General features: G+C 43.0%; 1 pseudogene; it reads right to left on the bottom strand.

Annotated features, from left to right (window-relative positions):
- Positions 1-9,304: 9,304 nt before the first annotated feature.
- On the bottom strand, positions 9,305-19,817 carry LOC128446387 (E3 ubiquitin/ISG15 ligase TRIM25-like; annotated as a pseudogene).
- Positions 19,818-20,478: the final 661 nt, after the last annotated feature.

Genomic DNA, 20,478 nt, shown 5'->3' with positions numbered 1-20,478 from the left:
CAGTGACGACACTAGTCTTGATGTCAGGTCTGTTATGGGTCTTATCTCTGGATTGGAAAAGAGTTAATTCCTGATAAACGCAAACAGTTCCTCATGGGCATGTTTCTCTTCTGCCTTATATTGTGTTTCTGCATTCTCTCCTTGTTCCATTCTACCAGAACGGTAGCAGGACCTATGGTAATGCCCCTCAGCAGCAACAACTTCTCTACTCGTGATAGCAAGTATCCTCTGGTTGAGTTTGCTGGTTGCAGCTGTTCTGATACGATCATCAGCGTGCATCTCTGAACATGGTATGAGCGGTTCCCTGGTGTTTTGACTCTTCTGGTATTTACTTTTTTTCTGACAGAATATACAATGATCTTCAAGTACCCTTGAAGTTCTGGGGGCATCTCTAGATGATCTTCTTGCAAGTGGTTCCGCAGGCTCACAGAGGCAGCTTTTTTGGTGATTGAGTCCAGGAGCGGCATTTCCGATGGTATTGAACTGGGGGGATCTCTCCCTCACCCAGGCCTCCGGCAAGATCAAAATTTGGGCATGTTGCCGGATTTGTGCTGCCTTCAGTAAAGTCTGCCACGGTTCTAGATTCTGGGGTGACACTAGGTTGGAGTCATCACTGGAGCAATGGATGATGCACGTCATCCCTGCCTGCTTCTTAGGCACGCTGCTGGTTTCTTCCATCATTCCTTCAGGACTGAAACTTAAATTATCTTTTCTCTTCTGTTAAAAGCTGAAAGTAAATGCTCAACTGCGCACGATTGTGGTCAACCAAATACAACAATGTACATAAATGTATATCAAGGCTGATCATGGATCTAAGAATCAGATTTTCAAGTGATAACAACAAAACGTGTATGAAAAATCTTACTTTATTCTTTTCAATAGTTGCAACATTTGACTTATGCAAATAATTTAGTTAATGACCACAATTATATCACTGTTAAGATGATATTAGCACGTTAGCGATTTGGGCAAATTTTGCTAAAGCACTGATCAGTGAAAACGGTAATATAGCCCTAAAATATGAAAAGCTGCTTTTGTGCAAGGATTATCATATATTAATAGACTCATATCAGTCCTACAAAAAACGTAGTAAAGGTAAAGTTTTGCCCCCTCAGATGGTACCAATATGTGGTCTGGCCCATGGACTATCTCCCTTCCGTCCCAAACTCCCACTTCATGTTAAAAGGTGAACAATGATAAACAAAGAATAGGGTTGCCTATCTGGCTCTCTGTCTGTCTATATCAGTGATTCTCAAATTGTGTGGCGCGCCCCACTGGTGGGGTGTGGAGGCATAATAGGTGGGGCGCGCGACCGGGAGGGGGAAATGTGAGGCGGAACTTATATTATAGCCGAACCAATGTTTAAACGTCCGCATCACTTTACCGCCGGAGCAGTAAACAAATTGTTCTTTCACCGTAGCCAGGGCTCTGAAGCCGCAGGCGGCTCTGAAGCCCCTCTGGAGTGGCTCCCTGTACAGCGCACACTCTCAGGCCCCGGGGCTCCGCCCCCCACCCCGCTCACTCGCTCAGAGACACACACAGGAGATCAGAGCTCGTTCACGTGAAGCAGCCCGTCAGGGACAAACAAGAGACGGTGGTCAAAAACCAAGTTGAAAAGAAAGTACGAAGAAGCCTGTCTTGCTCTTGGGTTCACAGTCAATGGGGTAGGACAGGGGTTGGCAACCTGCAGCTCTTCAGCCCCTCTGCAATGGCTCCCTGTACAGTGCTGTGAATGTTGCGCATATTTTTCGCGAACGGTGAACTTAACGAATCAGTTTTCATATGATGAACGTGAGTGAACGTACCGTTCACGTTAATTTTTTTAAGTCATCATCGTATCAGGCCGTCGTGAAATAACAGGAGCGTGTGTGTGTGTGTGTGTGTGTGTGCGCGCGTGCGTGCGTGCGTGCGCCGACAGATATACAGGGAGGAAAATAGAAAGTGTAATTCTGCGTGGACAGATTAATTTGCTATCACTGCCAACGATGCAGGTTTACCTGTATGCTTGACATGTGGCGAGGAATTAGCAAACAAAAAAAATGTGATGCTTAAAGACATTTCCAGAGCAAGCACAAAGCATCTGCTGAAAAGTACCAAGCTGGATATGAGCAAAAAAAGCATAGTTCTGTGCTTCATTTATTTCAAAGTAGGCCTACACATGTATTTTATTCTCCTCTTCATAAGAGTTTGATGTTTTCCTTTTTTGTAATGGGTAAAAATAGCAGTTTTTTTTATTGTCGTTTAATAAATGCAACAAACTATAGTTTTTATATATATTATATAACTATATAACTTCATAACCTGTGTTATCAGGGCGGCTCCAGACAGATTTAATATGGGGGAAGAGGGAGCAAAATGGCTCTTTGGATAGTAAAGGTTGCCTACCCCTGGGGTAGGACATGAGGAGAGACCAGTGGGGATGTTATGTCTGAAAACTCTATTAGACCCAACAAATTAAGATGACACTTAGAAACATTACACCACAATCACATGCATGTGTTCTTTCTGGTTGAGCTTTATCATCTTTGTGACAAAGTGATTTATAATTGAATAAATGTTTTCTCTATTATTGAAAAAGTACAGACTGATGGAGGACTGTAGTGATAAATGTCCCCAAAAGAACTTCAATTAAGTTGAATTTAAGTAAAGTTATTGCACTATTCTTTGAAAAAAGCGAACAAGGTCACAAAAAGTTTTTTTTTTATTTGCACATCAAAATTCCTGAAAGTAATTTGGATTTAATGTTCATGTGTATGTTATGTAAATACACATGTTAAACTTGGCCCATTTTGTTGTGGCTGGGGAGAGGGTGGGGAATGAAAAATATTCTAGGCCCAAAGTGGGGCATGACAAAAAAAGTTTGAGAACCACTGGTCTATATTTACATATCTCTCCCCCTCTCGACTCTCTTTTTACCTTTGAACTGCTTTTTTCTCCCATCAAACAGCTCTAGCCTTCAGCATGGAGCTCTCCCAGCTCTGAATGTGTCGGACAGGTAGGATGATCGATGTTTAAAACCATTAAAACAGCTACAGTGTTTTACCTAGAGGGGATATATTATGAAAATTCCACTTTTGTAGTGCTTCTACACGTTAATTTGGGTGTCTGGCATGTCTACCGCCCCAAAAACTCTGGAAAAAAACAACTCCCGCTAACTGGGCTCCACTGGCCCGGTTAGCACGCGAGCTAACGCTAGCGTTAGCTGGCTGCTGCTACCCGTCAGACCGCATAAACAAGGGACCCCCAGGACACCTCTAAACGTTGACTCAACAGTGTGGAAGGACGCTGCTGCTGCGCCAGCTCAGGCTCCCACTGCTCCCACTGCGGGGCTGCGCTGGGGAGCTGGGGCTCTCACAGCCAGGCTCACCGGGGCCGAGGGGGGCGGGGCACTCAAAACAGGTCAATCTGAGGAGGGCTGTTTTATACAGGGTAAAACGGGTGCTGTTTTAAATGATCCTTGTGGTATTTTGACCAAAATATGTTACAGACATTTCATTAAGACCCCAAGGAACCATATCAACTGTGGTAAAATGGGCATAATATGTCCCCTTTAAGCCTTGGATTCAGTTGTCAGTTGTCTAAACCAAGATGGTGGCGTGTGCTCGGCTCTCCCCAGATTTAGCAAAATAGTTATTATCTGCCTACTCATTTCAAGTCTGTTCACTCAGAACAGTCTTGGGAATATTGTCTACAGCCGACAGGATCTTTTAGACATCGGATCCTGTTCTTCTATCCACTTTTTCGATGGTCCAAGGTTCATTCCCGAGATCGTCAAAGCTACCGAGGCTACCAACCCGGCGGCGCTGACCGTAAGTGCTCACAGGCAGCGTCGAGATCGTAAACAAAGACGGGGGAAGAGAGGTGGGCTAAGGGCTAAACTAAAGCTAACTCCTCACCGGCTATCTCTACCGAGCCTTTTCCTCGCCAACGTTCGGTCTCTGGCGAACAAAATGGATGAGCTGCAGCTGAGGATCACCACACACAAATGGATTATTGACTGAAACATCATGATTTTCACAGAAACATGGCTCAACAGCAGCGTTCCCTATAGCGCCGTCGAGCTAACGGGGCGCTACCTCCTCCGGGCGGACCGAACAGCTGATGAGTTCGGTAAAACCAGAGGTGGGGGACTGTGCATCTATGTGAACAAGGCTTGGTGCATGGACACTGTCATCATTGAGAGTCACTGCTCTCCTAACCTGGAATATATTATGGTTAAGTGCAGACCGTTCTATCTGCCCAGAGAGTTTACATCTACTGTTGTGACTGCAGCCTATATCCCCCCTGATGCTAATGCTAAACTGGCAATGAAAGAACTGCATGCTGCCATTAGCAAACGACAGACTTCACATCCGGAGGCAGCCTTTATTGTTGCGGGTGACTTCAACCACTCCAGCCTTAAGACTGTACTCCCCAAATTCCACCAACATGTCTCCTGTGCAACGAGAGGAGTCAAGACTTTGGACCATGTTTACACCAGCATGGCTGGTGCTTACAAAGCCGTCCCCTCCCCCACCTAGGACAGTCTGACCACCTCTCTATGTTTCTACTCCCCAAATACACACCACTCATCAAACGTGTGAAACCCACAGTGAGGACAGTTAAAGTGTGGCCAGAGGGAGCAGACACTGCACTACAGTTCTGGTTCGAAAACACAGACTGGAGGGCGTTTGCCATTCAGGCTACACTGGACTCCCTCACGGACATCGACTCCTATGCCTCTTCCGTTCTGGACTTCATCAACACCAACATCAACAGTGTCACCACCCTCAAACAAATCACTACATTCCCAAACCAGAAGCCATGGATGAACAGAGAGGTCCACCTACTGCTGAAGGCACGAGACATCGCTTTCAGATCAGGTGATGATCAGGCCTACAGTTCATTCAGGGCTGACCTGAAGAGGGGCATCAAGAAGGCCAAGCACTGCCACACGCTAAGGATTGAGGAGCACTTCAAGAACAACTCCGACCCCAGACGTATGTGGCAAGACATCCAGGCTTTAACTGACTATAAACCCACCAACACCACCCCCCAAAACAGCGATGCCTCCTTCCCTGATGAGCTTAACAGCTTTTATGCTCGCTTCGCCAGGGACAACCAGGAAGCGACCATCAAGGCTGTGCTCACTAAAGACCACCAGCCCCTCACACTCTCCTCCATCGACGTGTGTGCTGCACTGAGCAGGATCAATGCACGTAAGGCTGTGGGCCCTGATGGCATTCCCGGACGCGTGCTCAGGGCCTGTGCTGGGCAGCTAGCTGAGGTCTTGACTGACATATTCAACCTGTCACTGGCCCAAGCAGCTGTCCCCACGTGCTTAAAAACCACCTCCATCGTGCCGGTGCCCAAACACTCGACTGCAGCGAGCCTCAACGACTTCCGCCCTGTTGCACTCACCCCCACAATTATGAAGTGCTTCGAGAGGTTGGTCCTGGCTCACCTCAAAACCTGTTTACCACCCACACTGGACCCCTTCCAATTCGCCTACCGCCAGAACAGGAGCACGGAGGATGCCATCTCCACGGCACTACATTCCGCACTCGCTCACCTGGACAATAACAACTCCTATGTAAGAATGCTGTTCATAGACTTCAGTTCAGCTTTCAACACAATCATCCCCTCCAAACTGATCACGAAACTCAGTGACCTAGGCATCAACACTTCCCTCTGCAACTGGATACTGGACTTCCTTTCCAACAGACCCCAGTCTGTTAGGTTAGAGAACCACATCTCCTCAACCCTCATCCTGAACAACGGCGTGCCTCAAGGCTGTGTGCTAAGTCCTCTCCTCTACTCTCTCTTCACCTATTACTGCATACCTGTACATGTATTTAATACCTTTGTCAAGTTTGCAGACGATACTATGGTGATTGGCCACATCAGAAACAACGATGAGTCGGCCTACAGAGACAAGGTCCAGCACCTGGCGGCGTGGTGCACCGACAACAACCTGGCTCTCAACACCAAGAAGACCAAAGAGCTCATTGTGGACTACAGGAAGAAAGGTGGCACACACACCCCCATCCATATCAACGGGACGGAGGTCGAGCGTGTCACCAGCTTCAAGTTCCTGGGTGTCCACATCTCTGAGGACCTCTCTTGGACCCTCAACACCTCAACCCTGGTCAAGAAAGCACACCAGCGTCTCTTCTTCCTGAGGAGTCTGAAGAAGGCCCATCTGTCTCCTCAGATTCTGGTGAATTTCTACCGCTGCACCATCGAGAGCATCCTCACTTACTGCATCTCAGTGTGGTATGGCAGCTGCTCTGTTGCGGACACTGCAGAGGGCGGTTAAAACTGCCCAAACGCATCACCGGCTCCTCACTCCCCACCATCGCAGCTGTCCAGAGCAAGAGATTTCTGCGGAGAGAGCGCAGCATCGTCAAAGACAGCTCACACCCCAGCCACAGACTGTTTGCCCTCCTCCCTTCAGGGAGACGCTACAGGGTCCTCCGTTCCCGGACCAGCAGGTTCAGAAACAGCTTCATCCCTGCGGCTGTCACCCTGCTGAACTCTGCACCACAGTGATAGCAGCCGCTCCCCCACACCCACACACACCTTCTCCAGTGAATATACTTCCCCTCTCCCCCCTGGCTTGGACTGCCACTCACCCTCCTCCAACCACTGAACATTTGCACATTCACTGAACATTTACACATTTGCACATTTGAACATTTGAACATTTGTACATTTGCACTAGAGTTATTTTGTTTTCTACTGCTGTATTATCCCACCTATCCCACCTATAGTGTATTCATATTTATATTGCTCATAGTGTATTCATCATTCTTATATCATACCTTACCTCTTAATGCTGTTCATATTCCACTTATATTTCTAACTGTACTTCCTATTTATTTCCATATTCCACTCTGCACTTTAACTGCCTTTTTTTGCACTTCTGGTTAGATGCTAAACTGCTTTTCGTTGTATATGTACTTGTACTGTGCAATGACAATAAAGTTGAATCTAATCTAAAAAAAAAATATCTATTTGTAGACCTTGGGGGCCGATAACACTATCTTCGACATTAGCTTTTCTCTGGAAAGGCCTGAGACAGCCCCCCTTCTAATACAGGCCAGCCTCCAGGGTACGAGAAAGAAGAAATCTATTTCCTAAATGTCTTCTCTTTCCCTGTTTGCCCTGGGTAGGTGGGGGTAAGGGAGCTTAGGGGAGAGGTTTGCTGAATGGAAATGTCAACGCATTTCATCAAAACCAAAACAAAATAGAAAAAAAAACAAATTCACACATGATGAATGCGTGCAATATGTGGGCCCATATGCTGCAATCCTATTAGCCTATGCAGCCTTGCTTGTTGAGGTTTGTCATGAACAGACGGCATGTAATAAATGTTTAAGGAGGGAACAAGGCTTCTGCTTCTGTTTACTCTTGGAAACGGGATGGAGGCGCAGGCTTTGATTGATACACACTTTCTTGAAAGCCAATACTGGTACTTTTCACTTTATAACAACACGGACCAAAAGCTGAGGAAGAAGGAAGAACTTCAGAAAATCAGGAACGACATGAGAAAAATAATTATCTAACCAATCTATGTTTCATCTTGGAATCCTGATAGGCCTGTGAGGGTGTGTTGACCCACTTCAGCAGTCCATTAATTTATATATATAATCATTAATTAAGAAATTACAAGATCCACAATTGTGCCTTTTTGCTTACAATCTCCAGAAATGTAAGGCTGTGTTACTCTCCAGCTGTGAGAGACAAAAAATTCCAATATTCACTCTTCACAGTACAGTTTGGCCATTTACCCTTTTTTATAAAGTGCATCTATCTGCAGCACTTTCTGTAACATACACTCATACACTGCTGGCACAGGAGTGAAGAGAGTGAGGGATATTTTGGGAAACGGATATTTAAAACTGGATTTTAGGGTGAGGGAGTGTGTTAATGATCTAGTGTAAGGCAGTTGTGGCATTCTAGGTAATGGCAAGGTCCAGGGAATGATTTATATCATTAAGTGACCTCATTAAGACAGATTCAACCAAAAAGGCTATAATTGTCTATTTCAGACAATGTGGTTCTTAAGATTCCTAGTTTACAGTTTGTCTGTTATTCACAATGGACAGACTTTCATCACTTTGTCCCTTCTCTGACTATTCTTAAGGTTATGTGTCCTCTGAGCTTTCAATATTCCTACTCTACCTTCATGCTTTCCTCCACCTCATCTTCTTATAACTCTGAGTCTGACTTCCCCTTCCCAATCCTTCAATCTGCAAAATTGATAATTAACGTCCCTTGCTGCTTGTTAGATGCGATGCCAACCATTTTGAAAATAAATAACTTGTGCTATGTTAGCCACACCCTCTCACAAGAGGCATCATTACAAAGTATAAGATGACCTCTACACAGGTCACAGAAATGTAGTGTTGTAACTAGTGCTGTCAAACGATTAAAATATTTAATCGCGATTAATCTCATTTATGTCATAGTTAACCTCGCGAGAAAAAAATTGACGTCGTTAAATGGGTTTGCGTTAAACAAACAAACATGGAGACAAAAGAAGTTCAACATTTAAACAATGAAACTAAATCACTGCTTTTAATGACACAAGTCTATTTGAGTTTACAGAACTCAGCTGTGACTCCATAATAATAAACCCTAACTCCAGCATAGAGAGGCTGAGTGAATGTTGTATGGACTTTGTGGAGGAGACTCATGGTGTCAGAGACGCTATGGAAAGACAGAACACCTGCACTGTGATCCAGGTACACTCCTATTCTGGAGGATGGAGGACCTGACACTGGAGACGCGATGTTGTAACAAAAGTATTAACTGCTTCCATCACAATCTAACGACCAAGATTTATCATTGTATCCCAATACATTGTATACATTCATGTGTGTCTCTTGCTCTGCTGATAATCTTGTATGCGACTGCTACCTCAACTCCTCCTCCTCTCCACTCCACCTCCCACTAACAACGTCTAGTCACACTCTCTCTACTCAGGACATGATTCAAATAATTGAATCTGTCTGGGTGGCTAGAATTAATCTGTTCTTCACTTATTACTGTTACTTTTCTGTTTCCCTCAGATAATAACAGATGTTTGTTTGCTGTGTTTGTATCCAGTGTGATTTCCCGTGAATATTTTCTAAAGTCAGCTCTGGTGTGGGCTCTGGTTGTGGCAGTAAAACATCCACTTGAATTTGTTTCACTCAGAGTGTCCTGTTGTTCGACCTGTGACCTGGGACACAGCTGCTGTCACGTCCTCAAAGTACCTCAGAGGACTGATACTGATGCTGGATGAGTGTGTAGATTCACTGAGTGGTGACAGTGAGAGGTAGTTGTGTAGAAACTGGTTGGGATCCTCTGTGTGTTAGAGCTGCTTCAGTTCATCGTCTTTCCTCTGCAGCTCAGTGATCTCCTGCTCCAATCTCTCCTGAAGCTCTTCGACTACTCAGTTCAGTTTCCTGCTGGGATCTGATATGCTGCTTCTCATCAGAGCTTATTTTTCCACCACACGGATCAGCTCAGTGTAGATCTTCTCACTGTCCTCCAATGTAATATCAGCAGAGCCATTGACGGCCACCAAGTCCTGTTGAAGCAGCTTCACATCTTTCTCTCTGTCCTGGAGTCTCTGCTGGATTGTTTATCTCCTCAGCCCGAGCTCTCTCTGCCTCTCAGTCCTTTCTGCTTCAGCTTTATGTTCATCCACAAAGCACAGATAACAGATAAACTGCTGATCAGTGCGGCAGAATATCTTCATCACCTCATTGTGACGAGAGCAGGTGTACTGGAGCTTCTCGGAGGGCTCCACCAGCTTGTGCCTCTTAAATTGAGGTGATTGGAAATGAGGCTGGAGGTGCTGTTCGTAATACGAGGTCAAACAAACCAAACAGAAATTGAGAGCTTTCAATTTTCTCCCATTGCAAAAATCACAGGCCACATCTTCATGTCCAGCATAGCAGTGATAAGGAGGAGCAACTTGGAGTCCAATCTTCTTCAGCTCCTCCAGTAAATCAGATAACATGGTTTTTTTTCACAAGGACCTGTTTACACTGAGGGCAGCTGTAGATTCCTCCTTATTGTCCCAGTTGGTTTTAATACAGCTCATACAGTAGCTGTGTTCACAGCCAATAGTCAACGGATCCTTCATTCGATCAAGACAGATTCGAACAGCACAATCTTTCACTGTCCAGTTGATTTTCTTGCTGCGCCGTTTCACCTGGTGCCAGTGACTGTAGAAAGGTTTCACTTCCTCTGAACAGAAACAGACCCAGCTCCAGCTTTAGAACAATAACCCTTTTTGTTTACTACCATCTTTCTGCTTTGTTTGTGTTCTGCATTTTGGTACCGCAAGAAACTGATCATAACATCACAGAATGCATTGCGGTTTTGCAGGTGTAAATAGTCTATAGCATGATCAACCCCCAAAGCTACAAATAGCGGTACCAAGAAAATCTTTATTCAGAAAAAGGAAGATTCCATGTGTAGCTGTAAAGGGTCACTGATTAGATGTCACAATGTATGTAGATACAGATCATATGTTGTTATAAGATGTGAGCATGGTCTCATTCTATATATTTAAATAGTAACAATGGTTCACAGTTGACAACAAGCCTCCTTCATGTCTCTCCTTCGCTGTTTCCTTCTAGATCTCAATCTCTCAGATGCTTGATTAATGTTGCGTGTACCACAGGAAGACAAGCCTTGTGGCGGTCGATAACAGGGTGGTAACGTGATTCTGTCACCCCCGCAACCTCCCTTACCCATACATTTGTTTCAACTAACACACACACACACACAAACACACACACACACACACACACACATTTACATACGTGTGTACTGCTACATGTTATTTGAAGGGACATCAGTTTCTATGAAAGATAATAGCCTTGCAGCTGGGAGACAACAGTCATGATGAGCCCTGCAATCATTAGAGGTTGGGGGTGAGATACTGGTTGGATGTGTCATGCGCTTGGAAGGTCACAATGAGGCAATCTCTATCTTAATCAACCATAATGTCATTTGAAAATTAATTTTTCAATAATAATCTGTTGTCAGGGATCATCTAAGACCATTGTCCCGTGGAACCCTCTGAATGTTTGTGTGAGGATTTAAAAAAAGTTTGTAGTTCTGTTTTATTGTCAGGTGACCTCTGGTGTCAGTGGTTGTATAATGAATGGATGAATGAACTGGATGTTTTTATCATATGAAACTGACAGTAACTATGGACTTTTTCAGAACCTTAAAGGTTCAGTGTGTAAGATTTGGGTGAAAGGGAACTATTGGCAGATAATTAATATAAAATAATCATAGTGCTATTTTTAACTAGTGTGTAATAATCTAAATTGTATGAATTGCGTTTTTCTTTTCCCTGGAATGGGCCCTATTTTTATGGTGGCCTCCCTTTTGTGGCAACCATGTTTTTTTCAGTACCCTTAACTGGACAAACTAATCCCTTTTTGAATTTTCATGACAACTGAAGGCTACCACAGGTTCTCTTTCATGTTTGAAGGGGAGGGTGACGTGACAGGTATTCAGCTGAAACATGACACTTCACCAATAGATTCTACAAACTGTACCTTTTAACAGCATGATTATTATTGTTACCATGACGATGAATGTCCTTTATGCCTGATGCTGTGATGGGTCATAATATGTACAATGTTTCAAGAACAATGGTATGAAGAAATACTTGTGGTGAGACCTCTACAACAAATTATAAACATCATCATATGATAAGTAGGAGATGTTTAAAGGAAGTAATCTTCCATCAGAGGAGTAGATTAGCTGCTTATTAAGCATTGTAAGATACCAAGTTTTCAGTGGAGCTACTCACTTGTCTGACAGCCCGCAGGTAGAAGCCAGTGTGATGAACAGGTTGTACGTGGGGCGGCTGCAGTCCTTAATGTTTTTGTCAGCCTTCCTCAGACAATGCTACTGAAAGATTATCTGATGGGTTGGGAGTTTGATGCCCATAATGAGCTCTGTAGGGTTTTCTGAGAGAGCATCTTGTGATTGAAGTGTGTACACGTTGTACAAATGTTGGGGGTGATTTAAAAAGGTAAAAATAAAAAATAAAAATTAGAGGCACTGATATGCAGATTTCCCCATCATATCCATGTGAATAGATAAAATTTGTTCATCAGTGAGATGTACACCAAGAACCTCTATCGAGTCCTGCCCTTACGAGATTACTCTTCTCTATAGGCTCATTCAACACCATCTGAGATGAGGCCCAGGATAGTGGTATCACCAGCAAGCTTGGAATTAGCTTGCTCTGTGTAAACCGAGCATATGGGAGGGGACTAAGCACCAATCCCCATATAGCTCCTGCACTCAGAATCAGTGTAGAGCAGGTGTGATCGCAGATTTTCACGACCTGCGGTCCTTTCGTCACAAAGTTATAAGGCCTCCAGGGCTTCCACATATGAACTATTTCATTCTGTGATTTAAACTGAACTCTACTTCAGAAATCCCACGTACACATAACCACTGCCCATGAGTCTAACAACCAGCTACCATCGAATCATATTGTATCATAATTGTAGTTTTGTTATTGTCCCAGGGGATGTGGCTTTGCATATCTCTATTGGCAAAGCATTCAGAGGGTGGGGGCCGCTACACTCAAAGCTCTGTTTCCAAAAGGGTTGAAGTAGGTCAGATATGTATTGCGGAGCGAGGCTTTTGGAGGGATTTGTTTGTGATCTGGGATTTAACAGCCAGTGAAGATGGTTGATGGTCAGGGTGATTAGCTGCTAGAGGTTAGAAAAGGTGAGAACCCTGGCAGCTGAGTTCTGTAAATACTGGAGCCTGTCATATAATAAATATTAATTGTCATCAGGTAATTAATTATGTCACTTCCCAATACAGAAACATGTATCATACTTAAAATACTTTTTGCACATATGCACACATATTCACTTAAAACACACACACACGCACACACATATGTATATATGTATATATATATATATACACACATGTAAGAAAAATAAATACTTGTCTTACTGGCATTAGTTTGAAATTATGGACAAAAAAATATATATATATATATATACAGCAACTTCTGCTACTGACATTGTCAGAAAATGAGAAAATGACACATTTAAATGTTACAATACAGCTTTAGCTGACTAAAATGTGTCACATATTTCTGAGGCTTTATTTAAAGTTTTCATGTCAAGGTGAATATGTTATTGTATATCTTAAGTATCAAACATTTCAATCTCAATTTGCTTTTATGTGTTTTTCAATCTTCACACGCAGGCCAACCACAGTTTATGATTGTAGCCTCTCTCAATCTTGCAAAACTTACCTGTAAATGTTAGTGTCAGTTAGTGCTGAAATGAGCCACACAGTTGGTCAGATTCAAACTACAATGCTCTGGCTGGACATGGTGTGGAGCTGTAAACAGGTTCCGGTGTAGACCTGTGGATCATCTGGCAGTGTCAGCATTAGCGTCTATGGAGTTGCAGTATTCAAGGACTGGCTACCTTCCTCAGGCGGCCAGGGGAACGTGTGTGGCCACAGAGTCTGAGACAACTGGGGACATCAGGGAGGGACAGTGATCAGGACAGCAAAGAGTAGAAGGCTATGTGCTTTCCCTGGGCAACAGCTAAAGAGACAAAGTTATCAGGTAGTTTAGCCTTTTTTCTTAGCTGATACTCTGGACAAGGGATGTTATTCCTTAAAAATAAGTAAGCAAACGTCCCATCCCAACACAGAGCGAATGCTTAGAAGAATATGCACCAAGTGTCCTGAATATAAATAAAGCAGTCAGCAAAAAGCTTAACACTAGATACACTTGCTAAGACATTGAAATGGTACAAACTGGCAGATCAGTGTATATTTAATGATAACTAATACCTAGGCCCAAAATGAATACAGTATAGACCCTATTACTGGTAGACTTTGTGAAATACCTATAGTTATTTTAACCTTGTGCAGCACCCTGCCTTCCACAAATGGGGGAGTACTGATCCCTGGTCATGAGAACCTTTCCAGTTTTATTCTCCTTTAATGGCCCACAGATTGGACTAATTAAATACTGCCATCAACACACACCCAAGTGTTTCTGCTCAGCTCTTGTCCTTGTGCTTTCATAATGAGTCGTCACTGGCATTCGAAATAATTTCTGCATGCTGATATCATTATCCACTCTTTGCTTTTGTGAGATATAAATGCTAGAAATGCAGTCAACTCAATCCAAACAATCTCCTACTGGATCTTGATGAATATAGTACTTGGAGGAGAGTTGCACCACACATGTTTGGTGCAATTGGTGCAAACAAACAAAATAGGTGAACTAAAAAGAGGGAACAGGGCTATCAGATGCTCTTTGAATCAGAGATAATGAAATATAATGAAAGCATGACTCTGAAAACGATCTAAATACCTAAATAGTGAAGGTAGTCAGTTTTAGAACAATACCTGGCCCAGTCCCTAGATAGTTTCTCAAGTGTCTTAAAGATAACAAGTCACAAAAGTCTGAATTATTTACAAAACTAACAATCATACATACACTCCTGATCAAAATCTTAAGACCAGTTAAAAAATTGCATGAATTTGCATTTTGCACTGTTGGATCTTAGGAAGGTTCTAAGTAGAGCTTCAAAATGCAAAAAGAAGAAATGGGAACAAGAGCCCAAAAGTTGTGAGCAGGCAATTTATTGAAAACAACATTTAACTCAAATAGGCTGTTCATCAGCTGATAAACATTTTAAGACCACAGCCTTTAAAAGCCAAAATCTGTGCAAAAATTTGGATTCCATGTCATTTCCTGTCAAGTAATCACACTGAAGATCTCTTGATGGCAAAGGCAAAAAAGGTCACCGTCTTTGAACGTGGTAGGATTGTTGAACTGCATAAACAAGGCCTCTCACAACGTGCCATCGCTGCTGAGGTTGGACGCAGTAAGTCATTTTGCATTTCTTAAAAGATCCTCAGGGTTATGGAACAAAAGTGGTAGACCCAAAAAAATCTCACCGGCGCTGAGCCGGAGGATCTGAATGGCTGTCCGTCAAGACACGGGACGATCCTCGTCCCAAATTAAGGCCATTACTGGTGCTGACTGCAGCCCAATAACCATCAGACGGCCTCTGCGAAGGAAGGGCTTCAAAAACAAGAAACGTCTTCAAAGGCCACGTCTCCTTCAACGCCACAAAATTGCCCGTTTAGACTTTGCAAGGGAGCACCAAACATGTGACATTCAAAGGTGGAAGAAAGTTTTATTCTCTGACGAGAAAAAATGTAACCTTGATGGTCCTGATGGCTTCCAACGTTACTGGCATGACAAGGAGTTGCCACCTGAGATGTTTTCTACGCGGCACAGTGGAGGGGGCGCCATCATGATCTGGGGTGCTTTTTCCTTCAATGGAACAATGGAGCTCCAGGTTGTGCAGGGGCGTCAAACAGCAGCTGGCTATGTGGAGATGTTGCAGCGGGCATCCCTCATGACTGAGGGCCCTCGTCTGTGTGGTAACGACTGGGTTTTTCAGCAGGACAACGCTCCAATTCACAATGCCCGTCTGACCAAGACTTTTTTCCAGGAGAATAACATCACTCTTTTGGACCATCCTGCGTGTTCCCCTAATCTTAATCCAATTGAGAACATTTGGGGATGGATGGCAAGGGAAGTTTACAAAAATGGACTTCAGTTCCAGACAGTGGATGCCCTTCGTGAAGCCATCTTCACCACTTGGCGCAACATTCGCACTAGCCTTTTGGAAACACTTGCATCAAGCATGCCAAAACAAATTTTTGAAGTGATCAACAATAATGGTGGAGCTACTCATTACTGAGTCCGTTTTTGACACTTTAATTTCTGTTTTAGGAGTTTTTTTTTTTTTTTTTGAGCTGTGGTCTTAAACTTTTGATCAGCTGATGAACAGCCTACTTCAGTTAAATTGTTGTTTTCAATAAATTGCCTGCTCACAACTTTTGGGCTCTTGTTCCCATTTCTTCTTTTTGCATTTTGAAACTCTACTTAGAACCTTCCTAAGAGTCAACAGTGCAAAATGCAAATTCATGAAATTTTTTAACTGGTCTAAAGATTTTGATCAGGAGTGTATGTTGGTGAGTGGAGAGATCCATCCATCTGTTCGTCCATCCATCCTTCCATCCATACCTTATCCTTGCAGGTTTGCAGGGGGAGCTGGAGCAAATCCCAGCAGACATAGGACAAGAGGCAGAGTACACCATGGACAGGTCACAAGCATATTGAAGGGCAGACATAAAGACACAAACAGCTGTGCACACTTATTTTCAATCCTATGAAATGTTTACATTCTCCAATTAACCTAAACCCTGAATGCATGCTTTTGAACTGGGGTAGGAAGCTAGAATACCCTGAGAAAGAAAAAAAAGATAGGGAGAGCAAGCAAGCTCATCACATATAGATTACAGTGGCATGTTTGATGCCACTGTACGTGAGGTGTAATCTGAAAGTGAACCTAAAGATTTGTGATGAGCTTGGTGATGGTCTGCAATTATATCGCGCTTTGTTTAGTCTTCATGACCACTCTTCACAGTACAGTTTAAATTCACCCATTCATACTACATCTATCGGCAGCACTTTTCTATAAGAGAAGGGACAATTTGGGTTTCAGTATCTTGCCCATGGACACTTTGGCATTCGGAAAGGGGAAGACTGGGATCGAACCACCGACCTTCTGGTTAGAGGACAACAGCTGTAACGCCAGAGCCACAGCCACCCCCAAGCAAGTTGCCTATGTACACATTAACACTCCCAAAGACAGGTTTCATGAAGATTAAATGGCTTTACTTTCCAGATCCGGAATCTAAGTCCACTTTATATACAGACTATGGTCTATTTTTCTTTTTTGGCTGACACAGGAGCCTGACTGAAAAGAAAAGTTAGATGTGGAACAGCACATCATTTTTTTCTCACCCAATGTGGGCTAAGATTTGCCCTTACCCTTCTTCTGATCATTCTACTCTGATATTCTTACCCTATAAGCTATGTTCTGAATATAAATGGCACAGAAGGTGTAGTTCTCTCTCTGTCTGACACATCATTGTTCACACATGTCAATAGTTTCAACATTGATGTTACTGAATAACATTCCAACATCATGTTGTTTTGGAATTTTAAATGCACATTCTTTTTTGTCATCATTTGAAAGATACCAGGGATAAGCTGTTAAATGGACCTTGAGTTCATTTTGTCAAGCTTCTGAACTTGATGCATCAATTAACAACTGCCTGTCAATAATTTGAAGTTAATAATTCTCAATTTAAGTCCTGTTTACAAGTATAATAATGATTGGCAAATATTATACTGTTTTATAATCCACAGTCTTGTAATTTACATTACACAGTGAATGTGATATATAAATGTGTTTCCTGTAGCTACGAGAGATTTACCTAATATTCGCAGATTTCCAGAAGCCTAGTGTGCAGACCTTAACTCCTGCTGTGAAAATGGAAGTGCTTCCCTTTAACACACACACGTACTGGATGTGCGTGTGTGTGAATAGGTTCTTGAGGTATAGTTTTATATATTGGCATTTTTAAGAAAAGTCTAAATCAAGTGATCTGATCAAATATCTTAAAAGCAGTGGCAGAAAAAAAAACTCCATCTGTGCTTTCAGACATTTCTTTCTTCTCAAGAGTGATAAATAATCTGAGGAGTGAGTGTCTCATTAATCCCTCAATCCCTGAAGAGCGGAGAGGGATTCCCATCTCATGAAAACAATGTTCCGCACACAGAGAGGGAGAGACAGGGAGATGGAGGGAAAATGGATATAACAAAAACATGGTGATAAACAGTGAGAGAGAGAGAGAGGGAGAAAAAAAATCAGACGACAGATTTTGAAATTGCCTCGTGCCAACTCTGCTTATTATATTTCACATCTCATTATGTTGCTGGGGCTTTTTGGGAGATGGCTGTTTGTCAGTCGCTGTGACTGGAATAACAATGATGGTAGGCTTGTGTTTCTGCTTCATTTGCAGGGAGAAAAGACACTGGAACTTTTCCCTGCAGCTGCGTCACTAACACCAACAAGGTTTTGTGTCGAGCACACTACACAAACAACACTGAGGTTCATATTGTACCTTTGACCTTTAGCATCTTGGTATGTGAGTAAGGGAGCCGTTTCACGCAAGTGTCATTCTCTCATTGAAAGTGTGGGAATGTAAGACTTTAAAACCCTTGTCAGAAATGGCAAAGAAAATAATTGCAGGCTTCATCTTTCTTTTAAAGGAATTTTCAGTATCTCAAACATAAATGATATATGTTTTTCAATGGCTGCATTCGATTATAGTTAGAGCTGCAAATCCTTTATTGTTATCTCCAACCAATGCAAAGCCCTAAATACATTCCCGAATCATTAACATCAAACCTATTACCCTCAATCTCCATTGTGTCACATTCTGTGTCATGTTCTGTCACTGAAATAGCGGTTGTTAAATGTTATTTTAAAGGAACAATCTCAGGCACCAGATCAAAGCCATCGCTGATGGGGGCTTTTGGATGCAAAGCTGCCTGTGCTACTTTGCTCAGTTGATCCTAGGGATCAGCGAGTACACCATTATCTGTATCTGTATCTGTTCAACCAACTGAATTATCTGTATCCGTACTCGGAAGTAGGCAGGGCCTTAACCGCAAGATGATATTTGTTATACATGACTTGGATATGGGTTGATCAGAAGTTGCTATATTTATTGTTTATTAGAAAGCTATTGACAGGACAGCCTTAGAATTGAGCTTCAGATCAATGTTTTTAATCACAAGAGTAAGAGTCCAGTTGGTCTGCACTTTTTTGAACCTCATTTAAAAATACATGTGATGCAGCAAATAAACAAACTCAGGTTTTCCTGTGTCTCTGTCATCACGCTGGACATCAACAGTTGGGTGAAACTTCTCAAACTGTGTAGCGTTATAAGCTATCGCTAACCGGTAAGCTAAGTAACTAACTGATCTGAAAAGTGTTTAAAACAACTTTATTAACACCTTTTGAACAAACAAATTATGCTGAGGTTTTCTTTGCTAAATTCCAAAAGAATTGAATGCATAAATATGGAAACAATAATCTTGTGAAACTTGTCTAGGGCTTGTGATACAGGCCTATGTAACCTTAAAACCAATCCATTCATCAATTTATGCCTAAATTCTGTCCACCAATAAATCACTATGTGGACATACAGACAGACTGCTAGAATACTTTTTTTAAGAGATACAGCTGCAAACACACTATCTGCGAAAGTTGTTTAAGCGAGGTAAATACAAGATGAGGCAGATTAGCAATTAAACAGTGTACAGCCGTAAAACCACTTTTAAAGGACCTGTAAACATAAAGTGAAAACATGAAAAACATCAGTAAAGCAAAAATATATCACAACATATTTCAAGGACCTACCTCTATGCAGAAGAGAAATAGTCTGAATACATTTTTAAATGAGGCCTTTAATTTGATTATTTTTTTTAGTACATTCATTTTAAAAGAAAAGCAATTTTTGAGTCATCATGCGAACAGACAGATAAGGCAATCAAAACATAACCTCCTTGGTGGCAGTTATTAACTGTTCAGAGTTACACCATACTGGTCTCTAGCTGGAGACTGGAGCTGCAGGGCACTTCCACCGGGACAGAGACATAGCAGTACCCCCCATGACAGGGAACAGTCCATGGCCTGGAATTTCATCTGCTTCTGACGGAGCCGAAGCCTAACCTCTCGGCTGTGCAGTTTGTTAATTTCGGATGGTGGTGAGGTAGGTGAAGACAGGGTGGGAGTGGGGGCATGGCCTGAGGTACACATGCCACCCACTATGAGGGCACAGAGCCGTTCCTCTGGGCCTGATGTGAGGGGGCACACTCTGACCATATACCCTGGCTGTAAACACCCCCAATAGACCCTGGGACTGTGGTCAGGATGGCACGCTGCCTGAAGTGACAAAGCCCTTATCAGTTCAGTCATTTCAGGCCACTCTTCCTCTGCAGGGCTCAGGCAAGGGTGCACCAGTTTTACCTGTACCTGCTACTGTGTGGGAAAATGTATTGTCCAATGCCCTCAGTGGTTCTCCCGATCTCCTGCATCAGTTACTCAGTTCATTTTTGAGAAGCTCAGACTGAAGACAATGTCCAAACGTCCACCTCCTCAGCCCCCACAAATGCATCACAATCTCGTCTGTTCTCTTACGAAAGCAGTGGAGACAGGAGAAAGCATCGCCTGTGAGGCACATTGCCAGCTGTAGAGCTTTAGTCTCCCCTTTGACCACTCGTCAGCTCCAGCTAAAAGTAAAAATTGGACATTGAAAGTCTCCCAGGCGGACTGGCCCGAGTATTCGGCTATTTTCTCTTACAGAACAGCCAGAGACTACTTCCTCAGCTCCTGTACCCTGACCAATCAGTAGTGTGCATAGTGACTCCGCTACATTCACTCTCCTGATTCCCCGAGCCAATGAGTTTGACAGGACACTTGAACAGGATCACTTCCATATGTTTACCTACTTTCCAGTTGTTGATGAGGTGGGCAGGTAAGAAGA

The sequence above is a fragment of the Pleuronectes platessa genome, chromosome 8 (assembly GCF_947347685.1).
Source record: "Pleuronectes platessa chromosome 8, fPlePla1.1, whole genome shotgun sequence".
NCBI lineage: Eukaryota > Metazoa > Chordata > Actinopteri > Pleuronectiformes > Pleuronectidae > Pleuronectes > Pleuronectes platessa.
This window is presented reverse-complemented; position numbering and strand designations above follow the sequence as displayed.